The sequence below is a fragment of the Pongo abelii genome, chromosome 12, assembly GCF_028885655.2.
Source record: "Pongo abelii isolate AG06213 chromosome 12, NHGRI_mPonAbe1-v2.0_pri, whole genome shotgun sequence".
Classification (NCBI taxonomy): domain Eukaryota; kingdom Metazoa; phylum Chordata; class Mammalia; order Primates; family Hominidae; genus Pongo; species Pongo abelii.
In genome coordinates this window covers 103,080,579-103,096,070 of record NC_071997.2, presented here as the reverse complement: position 1 = coordinate 103,096,070, position 15,492 = coordinate 103,080,579, and the positions used below count along the sequence as shown (strand labels likewise).

The 15,492-nt window shown below is 44.5% G+C and overlaps 1 protein-coding gene across 1 annotated transcript in view; it reads right to left on the bottom strand.

Annotated features, from left to right (window-relative positions):
• ALK (ALK receptor tyrosine kinase) overlaps positions 1–15,492 on the bottom strand; it is a 725,336-nt gene that overhangs the window by 507,285 nt on the left and 202,559 nt on the right. The gene's annotated exons all lie outside the window — the stretch shown is intronic.

Here is a 15,492-nt window from a genome sequence, read left to right as displayed (position 1 = left end):
CCGTGAGCTTTGGAAGCAAATACTGCAGAATGAAAAGAAGAGTCATAAAAAAGAGAAGAATGCCATGCCCATCAATTCCATAACACTTCATCCTTCTTGATTTTGTCTCTTATTATGAAGTAAAGCTGGAGTTCTGACTGACTTTCTTGTTCCTGGCAACGCGTGCTGTAGTGTGTATAGAAGAGCCCTGACCCCCATGGAGAGGACTTCTGTGAAGGCATGTGGGAAGTGTATTCATAAGTAATAACACTCGCCAAGGGCTCACTGGGGCTGATCATCATGCCAGGCACCTTACATGATTATCTTATTTAATCCCTATGAATTAGGCAGGATTCTTATCTCCATTCAACAGATGAAGGCATTGGAGCTCACAGAAGTGAAGTCACATCTGATGTTACTCAGATAGGAAGGGACTATGTGGTCTTTTACTGATGTGTTTCCTTCCTGTGAGTCCTGAGGCCCTGATTTCAGTAGGTCACAAACGGGATTGCCAATAGAAAAGGCAGCAGACATAGCTCCCCTCATGTAGAGCCACAGACATGGACATGTCTGTGGCTGCAGTGAGGCAGGAAACAGTGTACCAGCTCCACAAGTGAGGCAGAGCTGACAGCCACTGACTCTGCAAGTATCACCTAAAGGCAATGCCAACCTTACTGTGGTGCAACAAAATACTAAAGAAATGGTCACGGTCCTGTGCCATCAACACCTTAAAAATGACAACTGAAATACTATTTCTCAGGATGGACAGGAGGCTGTGCTGAAAAAAAGGCATGGTATGCAAATTCTGAATCAGCCAATGTGCTGATTTAGAATCCCAACATTGTTCTGAATGGCCACACTTCATACTACAACAATGTACAAGCTCTGCAAGTGAGGCAGGAAAGGACCTGGGCCCAGAGAGGGACAGGCAGGGCAAAGCTGGGGGCAGGACAGGAGCCAGAGTGTCTTCGCTATCTTGAAGGCTCTGATATGACCTATAAGGTTGGGCCTGGGATGCCCTAGGCGAGGACTGAGTCAGAGGACACATCACCAAGATCTAAGTCTGAATCTCAGTGGGTATATGGCTCAGGAAGCCAAAGCCACAAGTACAATAAAGCCCCGGGCTTAAAGTTCCCTTCTAGGTTTCTTGATTGTATTAATCTGTTCTCATGCTGCTAATAAAGACATACCAAGACTGGGTAATTTATAAAGAAAAAGAGGCTTAATGGACTCACAGTTCCACATGGCTGGGGAAGCCTCTCAATCATGGCAGAAAACGAAAGAGGAGAAATGCACATCTTACATGGCAGCAGGCAAGAGTATGTGTGCAGGGGAACTGTCCTTTACAAAACCATCAGATCTCATGAGACTTACTATCATGAGAACAGCACAGGAAAAAGCTGCCCCCACGATTCAATTATGTCCCACTGGGTCCGTCCCATGACCTGTAGGGATTATGGGAGCTACAATTCAAGATGTGATTTGTGTGGGAACACAGCCAAGCCATATCACTGATGTCTTCTAGAATATGTGCTGTGTTTCTTGGGTCTGATTGGGATCCCAGTTTAGAAAACTGAGGGTGGGTGGGCAAAGTTTCTGTAGCCATCAGGATGTATCTGTTTTCAGAAGGGGCCTATAAGAGTTCATTTAACTGAATACTTGGTCAATGGGATCTGCATCTGAAAACAGAATGATCAGGCTTGACACTCACTTAAAATATGACAATATGATTGTGATTTTTGTGTTGGGGTTATTTTCCTGCTAAAAATGCTTTCCTGTCTCCAGTTATCTTGACTTGATGTCTAACTACTGGGATACAGAGCCTGACGCTGGGCCTGACTGTCCTCACTTGTTGAGTGGTGATGTCTGTGATACCAATCAGTCGTACAATCTTTTCCTGTATGTCTATGGCCATATGTCTTATTCATCAAGTGACCTTAATATCATCATGACTGATTCACAGGAATAGAGCACAAGACTTGAGATTTGACTCTAATTCTGCCATTTGTCAGCTCTGTGATATGGGACACTGCTTTGTGCTAAGCCTCAGTCAGGTCATCTCAGTGAGAAGCCTCACTTCCCAGAACTGCTGAAAGGGCTTAAGATGATGAGGCATGTGCTTAGAATGGAGAAATTCCCAAAGCACATTGGCTGATTCAGAATTTGCATAACCATGCCTTTTGTGAACACAGCTTCCTGTTCATCCTGAGAAATAGTATTCCAATTGTCAATCTGAAGGAGGTGATGGCACATGACCATGACCATTTCTTTAGGATTTTGTTGTACCAAAGTAAGGTTGGCATTGCCTTTAGGTGATATTTGCAGTCAGAGGCTGTTAGAACTTTAAGCAACATTTGAGGTCAACCATTTCTTCATTGGAGAAGTGAAAAAAAACAAGACCCAGGCGAGGGAAAATACTGACTTAGGGCCATGCCACTGATTAATGAGTCCTTCATACAGTGTGGAGGGCATTTCGCCTGGCTGCAGAAGTCTTTCTGAATGTCACCTCTTCAGGGAGCACCAGACGGGAGCTGGTCAGAGGTACTGAACCACCAGCTGTCATGCATCCTCAGGCTTCACTTACTGGCCCCTCCAGCTGAGACTGGTTTTCTTCATGGCATAAGAAAATGCCAATGTATTCCTGACAAGCCTGGTTAAGTGTCTTCAATAAAGAACCATATGAAACATCATGTGTACATGGCAATTCTCTTACAGCTGGCCTTTAGAGAGATCTACACGTAAAGCTACATTTCATTAAATGGAACCCCAGAAATTAGCATTCTTAAAACACTGTCAGTCCTTAAAGATTGTACCCAGCTCAAGGGAACTCTCTCAGTGGCCACTAATCCTGAGGCACAGGGAGGATCCTCTTTGCTCAAGGGATTCATCAGAATGTCCCAACTGTAGGCCTTCAGAGTCATGAGGGACCTCGGAGACCTCTGAGAGGAAGGAAAAGGCTGGAGAATGATGGGGATCACCAAAGAATGCACAGTGGCTGGTTGCAAGGCTGGTACTAAAATTCCGTTTCTAATCCTGTGATTGTTATTATTATAATTATTCAAAGCTGTGCGTGACAAATAGACAAAACAATATCTTAAACAAGTAGAAAAATTCTGAAAAATCCTCACTATTTTTTTCTGGAATAAATTGGCAAAAACATATATGGCTAGGTTTCAAATATCTCCCAATGATCAGATGGCTCAACTCACCTCCAATAAAGCTTTTTGGGTTGTCTCCTCCTGCATGTATTCTTCTGCCAACAAACTGCTTTTTGATGGTTGCTGGAAGCTCCCTGCTGGTGAGCAGGTCTGTTCTCAGGCCAGGAGCCACAGTGAGAATAGGGTGAGGGAAAGCATGGGGCCAGAAGCAAAGGGGAAAGTTCACTAGAGAATTCTTAGGAAGCCTCCCAGCTCCAGGCCCATCAGCCTTGTGCTTGGGGCAATTCATTTAACCACTTGAGTCTCGGTTTTCTCACAGATAAACCAGGGAGAATTATCACACTAATGATTTTGATAAAAATAATATAAATACCTGTAATCCCAGCACTTTGGGAGGCCAAGGCGGATGGATCACTTGAGATCAGGAGTTCGAGACCAGCCTAGCCAACATAGTGAAACCCCGTCTCTACTAAAAATACAAAAATTAGCCAAGCGTGATGGCTGGTGCCTGTAATCCCAGGTACTCGGGAGGCTGAGGTAGGAGAATCGCTTGAACTCAGGAGGCAGAGGTTGCAGTGAGCCGAGATTGTGCCACTACACTCCAGCCTGGGTGACAGAGTGAGACTCCATCTCAACAAAAAAAAAAAGAAAAGAAATATATATATATATGCTGTGATGATTGCATAAGGTAATGAATGTCGCCATGCTTCTGAAACCCTGAGATATCATATATTAATAGATGAATGTTCTTACCACCTTGGTCCTGTGATGCAGACACAGCACTGTGTCTTCCTGTGCCTCAGATTTACCACCAGGAACCTGGGGATGAACTGACCTGACTTGACCTTGGAGGACCCAGGGAGAAGCAGGCTAGAACAGACATCCTTCTATCCTTGCCCTGTTTTTTATCAATCTCTCAGGGGGCTGGGAGAGGCACCAGGGTGTCTGGGGAGGCATTGCAGGGAGTAACTACAAGCACAGATCCTGCATGAGGTCAGGCTTCCAAGTTGGAAATTTGGCTGTGCCATTACTAGCTCCACATGTCAGAGAAAATTAATCCCTTTGTGCCTCAATTTTTTCAACTGTAAAGTAAGAATTAAAGCAGGGACCACCACCTGGAATTGTGAGGAGGGTGAAATGCAATAGTGTATGTTGAGCGCCCTGCATGGTGACTTGCACACAATTTGGCCTTATTTAATGATGGGCGTCATTGCTGTTACTCTCTAAGTGTCTCCAGGAGTCAGCAATGGCAGAGAGGACATAAGAGGGAGTATATCCAGCACAGCAGGAAGAAAACTTTGTTTCAAGCCCTGTTTCAGCTGGAAGTGTAAAAGAAAAAGGGGTGGAGAAACGTGTGCTCCTCTCTCGATCTTTCCTTTGTAACGGCTGATTGAGCTTGCCTTTGGAAGACCTCCAGCGAGATGATCTGGGTTCTAGCTCTGGCTCTGTGATATAACTTCACACAAGTCACTTAAGCTTTCCAGACCTCAGTGTCCTCATCTGTAAAATGGAGTCAGGGAATAAAATGATTCTCAGGTCTCTTCCATCTCTACCATGCTAAGAATAATTGCCCCTTTGGGCAGGTGGCCAAAATAAACTCTCTAACTTCACTCTAGCCAGCTGGTCAGCAGGAACCCAGGGGGCCTGACTTCCAGCCCAGGCTCAGATGATTAGGGACTGTGGCTCCCCCTTTCTGGATTATCTCCTTAAGGGGTACTTGGCTCACCAGTCACCTTTGTTATTAATCCACCAGCTGCCATCAACATCTGGTCACTTGCTTCATAACACTAAGTATCCAACCTGGCCCCTACCCCCTCTGCCCACAACCACTGTTCATTTGTCATACAGCCCCAGAACTTCAAACCATTCACTTCCTTCCCACCAGCCTGCTCCCTGGAATGCATCTGGGAACAAATCACCCAATTCAAGACATCTGTTTAGCTCACTTATAATCAAGCTGAAGAGAAGGGCCAAGTCTCCTTCCATCAATCAATTACATGAACACAGCCTCAGAGGGCAGTGTGTGTGCACACGTGCACACTGCAGTGGGAGATACATGTGGAAAGCTGAATTCTTATTTCTCTTATCTGTGACCATTACTATGTTACAGATGGAAAAACAGGACTCTGTTCTTAATCGCAGAACAGAAAATTGAAAATAATTCTGAGGTTAACTAGCTCAGCTTCTTCATTTTATAGATGGGAAAATTAAGGCTCAGAAGAGTGAAGGGACTTGGCCAAGGTGGCATGGTCTAGGGCTTGGAGCAGTAAGAGAGTTGAGACCAGAACCCAGATTGGACTTCTAGTTTAATTCTCTGCTTGCAATTTCCAGGAAACACTCATGCAGAGTGTGTGTGTGTGTGTGTGTGTGTGTGTGTGTGTGTGTTGGGTAAGGAAGTCTCTAACAGAATGAAGCAGGCTCCAGAGGGCATGGTGAAATCCTTAGCAGTTTGTATCACTGCTCAATATGACATCTGTCTAAATGGGTTTATTCCTGAAACCAGAAGGCTGGAGATGAACTCTGAGCAATGTGGCATCCATGACAACAGGAGAAGCCTGGCGGTTAAGGGAGACCTCAGGATATGCAGATGGACCTCCCCACTTACTCTTCTGTCTCTAAAGAGACAGGACCTGCTGGGTGTTAATGTGAACATGGGGTTCCATTCCTCCCTGTTTTCAAACCCAGGAAGGTACCAGGCTGCCCGAGCACAGACCTTCTACCCTTCAGGGACGCCCAGTCCAGTTGGGGGATGAACTCACCCATACCTAACTCTAAGAGGCCTCGGGGAAAACAGAACAAGGGAGGCTCTTTGCCTGGGAGGACCGAAGGTCCACAGAAAAAGCAACTGCTGGGCTGCATCTTGAAGGATGAAACAATTTGAACAGATAGTAAGGGTTTGGCTAGGAAGTTTGCTAAGAACAGAGGAGGAGATAAGGTTATTCTAGGCAGGCGAAGAACTGATATTGCTTAATTCGGTATAGTTGTATAAATTTTGAAGCTGAACTGCTTGAATTAAATCTCAGCTCAAATACTAGTGCGATTAAAGGCAAAATGCTTTCAAGTTCCAGAGGGAAAAACTAGGGACTTAAAAGAGTTTTAAGCAAGAGCCTTAGAGCAAATGGAGCCACGCAACCAAAACCCACCTTTCGCTGTGCCCTGGGCAATTCAGATCTGTCGTCATGCCCTCACAGTAATGCTGTCAGTTGGTAATCCTGATCACTTCTACTTTAAAGATGACATAGAGAACCAAAAGGAGTAGGTAGTGGCTGAAGATAATACAACTCACAAGAATCAGAGCTGGGAATTCATTCCACGTCTCAGATCCCCAACATGAGTTTTCCCCGCTGTTGTTCTATGTGTTGCTTTCAGGCAGAGGCTGGAAGACCTTTTGTTGGGATGTTACAGAGGAGATTGACTGATTGATTGATTTAATTTTTGAGATGGAGTTTCACTCTGTCACCCAGGCTGGAGCGCAATGGTGCAGTCTCAGCTCACAGCAACCTCCACCTCCTGGGTTCAAGCAATTATCCTGCCTCAGCCTCCCAAGTAGCTGAGATTACAGGTGCCTGCCACCATGCCCGGCTAATTTTTTGTAGTTTTAACAGAGATGGGGTTTCACCATCTTGGCCAGGCTGGTCTGGAACTCCTGACCTCAGGTGATCCACCCACCTTGGCCTCTCAAAGTGCTGGGATTACAGGCATGAATCACCATGCCCGGCCCAGAAAATATTTAAATAGGCAATGCAGAGGTGAGTTAAAGCCCTAGGATTACCAGATCTAGTTCTCCAGTCCAGTGAACACCCTCACCAGAATCCTGTTTTTAAGGTGCTCTCCAAGTGACTATGAGGCAACTAGACTGAGTGTGGCCATGTGTTCATCCACACCAGGAAGGCACTGACCCCACACTGAGGCAATCCGTGGGGCAGCAAAACTCTGCTGGGCTGGAAACCCAAGGTATTCAAGGGATGAGGTGTGTAAAGCAACAGATAGGACTGAAATGTGAGAAAATACTTTGTGATCCCTCTTACTGAGAAGAAAATGAACCCTTGCCTCTATGGTAGAGAGGTTAGGCATGGGCTCTGCCAAGCAGATGGCCTGGGTTTGAATCTCTGCTTTGCTGCTAGTCCTGGGGAGATCACTAACCTCTCTAGGCCTGTTTCCTCATCCTACTGATGTGGCTATTTGATCAGACCACAGAAGGCCCTGACAGCTCACAATTTCTATGAACTTCTCATAGACCAAATTATTCTAGTCATCTACCCAAATGGGCTGGTTCAAGTCCTGTGAATTGGAGGTCTCTTCTGACACAAAGTTTTGCACCTGAGATTGCTCTTGACAAAACATTTTAAGAGGATTTTCTCTCACGTTTCTCACTCTTGATCAGTCCTTTTCCTGAACATGTTTTGGACACATGTCTTTCTAGGTTGGTTAGAAGTGCTCTGTACACAGTATCTCAGATGTCCCAAAGCTGTCAAAAGAGAAATTCCTCAGCTCACTCATGTCTGCTGAATATGCTATTTAGGTTAAGAAAAGAAAAAAAAACAAGCCTGCTCAAAGTAGTTAAAATCACAGCTTTGAATCCTCAACCAAAGTAAGTCCAGCTCAGGAACTGTTCTCCCCTTAGACACATTTCTTTCCTGAAACTGATTAATATGACTAGAAATGAGAGGGCTGGTGGGAATGTCCCTGCCCTTTAATAAAACAGAGAACTTTGGAGGCTGGGAAGCTGTAGGTTGGGAATTGGGAGACCTCAGTTTGCTCCTCATTTGTGCCTGAACTGCTGAGCAGACATTGCAATTACCTCTAGTGAGTACACAATGAGTACAAAACATGAGAGAAGTATTAAGTGTGCAAAAGGAAACAAGATGTGAATTCCTTGGCATTTAAATGCTTAAAGTCTAGGAAGAGTGATAATGCAGGACCACAAATAACTAAGACACAAGGAAAAGTGTGACATCAGAGGCACCAAGTAGCAGGGAGACACATAAAAATTTTCTCCATGAGAATATGGGGATAAAGTGAGGTCCACAACCTCCCAGACTGTTCTAATTTGGGGTTATAGTCCGGTCACCAGCTGCTCGTTGTGAGTACTTGCTATATGGTATCCAAAAGGAAGCTCTATTAAATCCAAGAGCCATGTCATGTCTGCTAAAACTGAGCAAACCTTCCTATTAGGTACTGATGGTTCATTAGACCCAGAGAGAGATTCTGTCTCCACAGAACTGATTGGAATGTTGGGGGTACCACACATACATACAACATTCCTTCATCTAAAAATTCCTCACTTCCTTGGCTTTGGTGTTGATATGATTTGGCTGTGTCCCCACCCAAATCTCATCTTGAACTGTAGCTCTTATAATTCCCACGTGCCATGGGAGGGACTCTGTGCGAGGTAATTGAATCATATGGGCAGGTCTTCCCCATGTTGTTCTCATGAGAGTGAATAGTCTCAAGAGATCTGATAGTTTTATAATGTGGAGTTCCCCTGCACACGCTGTCTTTGCCTGCCACCATGTAAGATGTGGCAAGAGGTAAGCACATCTTACCACAAGAGGTAAGATGCAAGGCAAGGAGCAAAATGCTCCTCCTTGCCTTCTGCCATGATTGTGAGGTGTTCCCAGCCATGTGGAGCTGTGAGTCAATTAAACCTCTTTCCTCTATAAATTACCCAGTCTCGGGTTTGTCTTTATTAGCAGCATGAGCACAGACTAACACAGGCGACTATACCATCTCCTGGTTCTCCTCCTGTCTCCCATTTCTTCATCTCTCTCTGTGTTTCATGCTCCTCTTCCTCTGCTTACCTCTCAAATGAAACATCCTGAATCTCCTCTGAGTCTTCAACCTCCAATCACCAGCTTCAACCTCAGTCTGTGTGCCTGTGTGTGTGTGTGTGTATGATGGAGTCTTGTTCTGTCACCCAGGCTGGAATGCAGAGTCACACTTTTGCCTCACTGCAACCTCTGCCTCCCGGGTTCAAACGATTCTCCTACCTCAGCCTTCCAAGTAGCTGAGGCTACAGGCACATGTGCACCCAGCTAATTTTTGTATTTTTAGTAGAGACGGGGTTTCACCATGTCAGCCAGGCTGGTCTTGAACTCCTGACCTCAAGTGATCCATCTGCTTGGCCTTCCAAATTGCTGGGATTACAGGCGTGAGCAACTGTGCCTGGCCTCAACCTCAGTCTTGCTGCTAATAACTCTCCATCCACTTCTCTCCTCAAAGCCAAGACCTGGGTTTACAGCTCTCTACTGGCCATCTTCACCTGGCTGTCTTGAAGGCATTTCAAATATAGCTTGATTACGGTGGCTCTCACCACATTTCCTCCTCCCTCTAGATGTCTTGGTCAACATCTTTCCTGGCCAAATGTTTCTCTTCTCTGTTCCAGTCAATGACATCTTCATCCACTCAATTACTCAAGGTGGATTCTCCTGAATAAGAAACCAAGTGGTGCTCACCTTACATCCGGAATCTCTTCCAGATTCTCCTCCTTCCCTTTCTTTTCCATCCTATGCCTCATGTGTAGGACCATGCCCAACTCCTGAGCATTCCCAGAGTAACTGTCTCTCCAGCCTCACCCCAGGTTCTCTACAACCTTTGCCACAGAGCTTGACCTGTTCCAAAACACCTTTGCACATGCATTCCTTTTGTCCAGAACACTCTTCTCACGACTCTCTGTGTTCCCTAGAGTCCAAGGTCCAGTTCAGCTGCCACAGTCTCCAAAACATCTCCCTTCTTGAGCCCTCTACAGACCTGGTCCTCCCTCCTCTGTGTTCCTGGGCCTCTGTTACTGCATTTGTCTAAGAGCAGGCATGCTTACCTCTTCCCCCAGAGCTCCTTGAGGGAAGCAAATGTGTCCTATTTGTCTTTATCACTGACATGCCTAGAGCACAACCAACCATACACTCAGCACTCCATGACTGTTGACATCTCTTCTCTCATTCTCTGTGTTGGTGGAGACATGCTAAGGGGGAAATGATGCAGGCAGGGTGGTGGGTGTGGGAGGGCCTCTGAAGGGGGAAGTCAAGACTGAAGCAAGCACTAGGGAGCCACCTGCCCAGGGGTGAGAGCTGAACCCATGTGAACAGGAAAAAGAATAAATGAAAAGGTGATCAGAGAGCCAAGGGCGACCCCTACTTTTGTGTCTTTCTCTCTCTTTCCCGTCTCTGTCCCCTCATCGTCTGTTTCCCTTTGTCAGTGTCTGTCCCACTCTGTGAAAAGTGTTTTGAATGGATCTTTTCTGACTTGTTTTTCTCACCTTTGTGTCACATGGTCATTCATTCTCTTATTATATTTTATTCTGGCGTTTTTTCTTTCTGCATTTCCTTACTCAACTTGCTACCAACATAGAGATAAATTGTTCATATTTATGAATGGCTCTATGTGTCTTTGTTTTAAAGGGATATGACCAAGAGGAGCATTTTAAACATGTCTCTCCTCGAAACACCTAAGCCAACTCTTTTATATTGAATTTCCATGGATTGAGTACATTGGCTCCCAGCAGGTCAGGGCCCTCAAGGTGATAGCTGGTCCCTGATCCTTGGTCTTGTGTGACTGCCAGCATTACCATCCCCTTTAGGACTCAGCGTTTGTGGTGAATGCATGCAGAGATCTTTTGCTTACTAAGCTTGTAGATGAAAATACGGAGGCATGAGCTAGGAAAGAGTTTGACCCCCTAGCTCAGTGGAGCAAGGCTAGGAAGAGAACACAAAAAGACCTGGCCTGGAAGGGGCAGAGGAGTTGGTAAGGAAGCTTTCAGCCCTGACAACAGTCCACAAGGGAGCTGCTTTTCACTGATACCAGTGCTCCTGAGGACCAGAATGGCTGATCACGGCCAGCCACATTAAATACGTAATTTCAGAAATGCAATCAAACTGACTTCCTACCAGAGCTATGAAGCAAATCCCATACAGAGCCAGAGGTCCTTTGTGTTTTCCATTTTTGATTCTGTGTTAGGCTGACTTTTTTTTTTTTTTGAGAGATAGATATTTAATTTACCTAGTCTTTTCAATCAAAGAAATTGATACATTAACAGGATGGGTAGTGTTGGTGGCAGTGGCAGGGAAAGTAATTAAAAAGTCTAATTTTTCTTTCTAAAAACACCAGCCCCTGGATTGGATAGGTCCCCTTGGACTGGAAAGCAGACAAAGTTTGAACAGAACTTTTATTCAAATCTAACAATTATTTTGTTGTGCTTAGATGTTGGGATGTTGGGAAGAATATTTTCTTTTCCAGGAGCCAATGTTCTGGACATTAGGGGGCTGGATCAGTTTCTTAGGGCAGTCATAACAAAATACCATCAACTGCGTGGCTTAAAATAATGGAAATATATTTTCTCACTGTTTTGGAGGCCAAAAATTCAAAGTTAACATGGAGGCAGGGCCATGCTGTCTCTGAAGCACTAAAGAAGGATTTGTTCCAGGCCTTCCTCTTAGCTCCCAATGCTGCCCACAATCCTTGGTGTTCCTTGGCTTGTAGACATATCACTCTAATTTCTGACTCCATAGTTACATGGTGTGCACCCTATATGTGCCTATGTTTTCTCTTCTTATAAGGACACCAATCATATTGGATTAAGGCCCATCCTAATCCAGTATGGTCTGATTTTTATTTGATTGCAAAGACTCTATTTCCAAATAAAGTCACATTCACAGGTATTAGGGCATTAGAACTTTAACAAAATTTTGTGGGGAGACACAAGTCAATCCCCAGGGACCACAGTCTGGGATGGGGAGGGAAGGCAGAAAAGACAAGACTACCTACAGTGCCAAGGGGATTCCACTCATGGTTAGAAAGGGTTGAATTACTTGGCCTGCCTGGGATAGTCTCCATTTGGTGATATCAAGTCTTGACCCATAGCTACCCAAGGTCTTAGACACCAGATTGATGATTTAGCTAAACACCAGGTCATCCAGGAAGTGGGCATGCTCTCCAGGCAGGGAAAGTTCATCTTTGAAATAACTTTGTGATATGATAGAAAGAGCACTCAGAGAGTCAGAAAGTCTGGGTTCATTCTTTTCTAATGGCTCACCTACTCCGTAAATTGAAAGCACATTAATAAACTCCTTTGACCCTCGATTTGTATTTCCATAAAAATAAAATGTAAAAAAATTTTCATCTACTGCAATTTTATAATACAACTTAAATGAGAAAAGTGGGTGAAAAAGAGTTTTGCAATGTATCATGTTTTGTTTTTTTAAATAAATGAAAAGTCCCTTTCTCCCACTCATATGGGCAGAACTTTTCGCCATTCTGTTCAAAAAGTTGATGTGATTCTTCCGATACCCAGAGAGGGCAAATATGATTTAAAGGTGGAAAGGATACCATCTGTCTCTGTGGCTCTAAAACTCAAGGTGATCAAAACTGCCTTTCAAAACCCCCGGTGGCCTCAATCTTTTAGCATCTGGTGCTACCTGATGGAACAGATTTTTATCTGGGTAGGTAGTTAGAGCCTAATCCTTTAGCCAAGCCTATAAATAAGTCTAAAGGCATTAGAGCTGATGATAAAAAGAAAAATAAAGTCTTTCTTTAGACGTCCTCCCTCTCAAAGCCTTAGGGGAGGAATGTGCAGCCCTCTGCTCGCTGATGATGAAATTAGTGGGCGCTCGTCATTCAACACAAAGGCGAGAAAGGACTGGAATCTGATGTCAAAAGCCACGGAAAAGAATATATTTTACACAGCATATTAGGCCCCAAAGCAAATTAGAAGAAATATGGGGAGCCTTCAAAAAGGTAGGTCAAACTTTTTCCTCAAGCAGATAATTACAGACTGGGGGTGCGTAAATCTTATTAGCCTCTTTCCACCTCGTCTCTTCTCATAAAACACTGGAAAGAAGAAAGCCATTCCAATTCAGAACTGCACAGCTCACCCAAGAGAGGCCTAGCCTAGCGGTCATCAGGACACCTGCGGTCAGGTTGTTGATGCTCACTCTCATTCCCCCACCCTGACGTCCCTCCACCAGGACGCAGGTGAAGACAGCCAGCCAAGCGTGGAGTTCCATGATGGACTTGCAGAGACTTGGTGACTTCTCACTGTCTGAAGAACGATCCCTTCAGGCAGCAATTTTCCAGTCAAATTTATCTGCCCAAGTTTGAGGCCTTAAAATTAATGAAGTTGTTAACATTTCTTAAAAATGTCTTTCACGGCAGTTGAAAGGTATGGATTTATCACCCAACTCGGCTGGCCTCTTTGATTCATAGACATGTGGGCTGAGCTCCGACCAACATCCTTAAGGGGACCAGACTCTTGGCCTTAGCTCTGTCTTTAGCTTGTTCTGCAGTGGGTCTTGGGGCAAGTCCTTAACATCTGTGCTCTGAGGTCAGCCCACTGAGGACACTATGGCAATGGGCTTAGCTGCCTATGGAATGATTTCTCTGGCCTATGAGCACTGAAAGGGAAGGGCCAACCCTTACCTGTCTTTATGTTTGCATCACTTCCCACATCAGGCACAGGGCCAAGCACACAGAGATGGTGATGGTGGTGGTAATGTCTTTATAAGTCTCAGCTGAATTAAATATGGCAGAGAGATATAAAGCCTCTGGAATGCCCACCATGATCACTTAAGAAATCACCAGTGAAGAATCAGCTCCTCCTTCCCCATAAATCAATAGCAACAATGGTGATGACTTGGGTACCCTTACCCAGAAATTGGGCAGTAACTGCCAATGGTTTGGTTCCTCTCCTCTGCCAAGAAGGGAAATCATGAGGATTCCAGGCCATGAGGAGAGTTTGAAAGAGATCTTGAAAAACCTCCAGATCAGTTCCTTTGCCCTAAGGTGGCATGCCATTTCACCCTCATTTTACAGATAAGGAGGATGAAGCTCAGGGAACACCAAATGGTTTATCAGGGCCAAGCCATAGGTAGGAGGCAGCTTAATAAGCTTTCATGATTTTCTCCTTTTGACCTGCAACCTCTTACAAGATGCTCCACAGGGAACAAATATGTTGCCCTCTGCAGCATGGAGGGGTTAGATTTGCCCCTTTGGGCATTCTGCATTTTATAAAAATTGTCCTTCTATAGAGACACTGAATGACTTTGGGAGCAAAATCAAAAATATTACCTGAAGACCAGTTGTATCACAAATCTGGTTACAAAGCATTAACAATGCAAAGATCCAGATTTCAATTATTTATAGATATTTGCCCTTATCATAAGACGACACTCAGTGTCTGGCTTAAATAAAATCAGGAAGTAATTCTTATCAGGAATCTCCTGACAACCACTGATCTTTCTCTCCTGTGAGGGCTGCTTAAGAGTCGCAGGAAACATTCCAGCACAGAAGATAATTATAAACTGCCCTAGGGTTTTTGATGGATTTTTTTTTTAAGTTTAAAATATAGTACAGAAAGGTACAGTTCATATGAACCAAGAGCATTATAGATGAGAGACAACAGGCTTTGGACTGGAAGTTTTTCTATAGTGAGTGGAACATCTCTGTTAGGTGCATTTTAAATAGCTTAGGCCCAAGGGTATAGACTGCATAGAGGAATAGGTAAATATGCCCAGAAGGGAATCTAGAACTCAGTGCCACACCAAGTTTATAAATACTTAATTGAATCAGGCCTGATGAATGAGTTTCATCTCCGGAGGCCTTTTGCATTCATTCATGATAAATATGAGGCTGGTGCAAAAGTAACTGTGGTTTTTGCCATTGAAAGTAGCCATTGACAGACTAAAAAGTCTTTATGCATATCTTCCATGCGATAGAATAAAGTGGAAAGCAAAGCTTAGTGCCTGTCCTTATGGGGCTCACCCTAGAGGAGTTCAAGAGAATTAAAATGTTCATTTGGAAACGCTTCTTCTCTCCTCTAAATCTTCTCACTGCAGAGACCCAGCTACTATAAGCTGTTAGAATGAGCACAGAGAAGGAGGAATCTTATACCATGTAAAGGCAGCCTCCTGAGGGCTCCTAGGACAGGACCTACCAGGCTGGGTAGGTGGCACCTGGGAGAAAAAATGAAAGTAGGGGAAGAACTCTGGCTTGGTAGCTGGAGAAGCCACTCTGTGTGATCTTATTAAACTTAGTTTCCGCATGTGTAAAAATGTAATTAGACCTGGTCTCTTCATGTCGGATGCTGTTGCAGAATCAACATAATGAAATGAACCAAAATAATATCAAAGAACATGTTTGGGAAACTTTAAGGAGCCTCTGTAAGAACATGTGTGGGAAACTTTAAGGAGGCCCTGGAAGCCCTGTGACACTCATAATAATAATCCCCTCTTAAGAGATTGTGATTGTTGGCTGGGCACGGTGGCTTACTCCTGTAATCCCAGCACTTTAGAAGGCTGAGGCAGGCAGATCGCAAGGTCAGCAGATCAAGACCATCCTGGCTAACACAGTCAAACCCTGTGTCTAC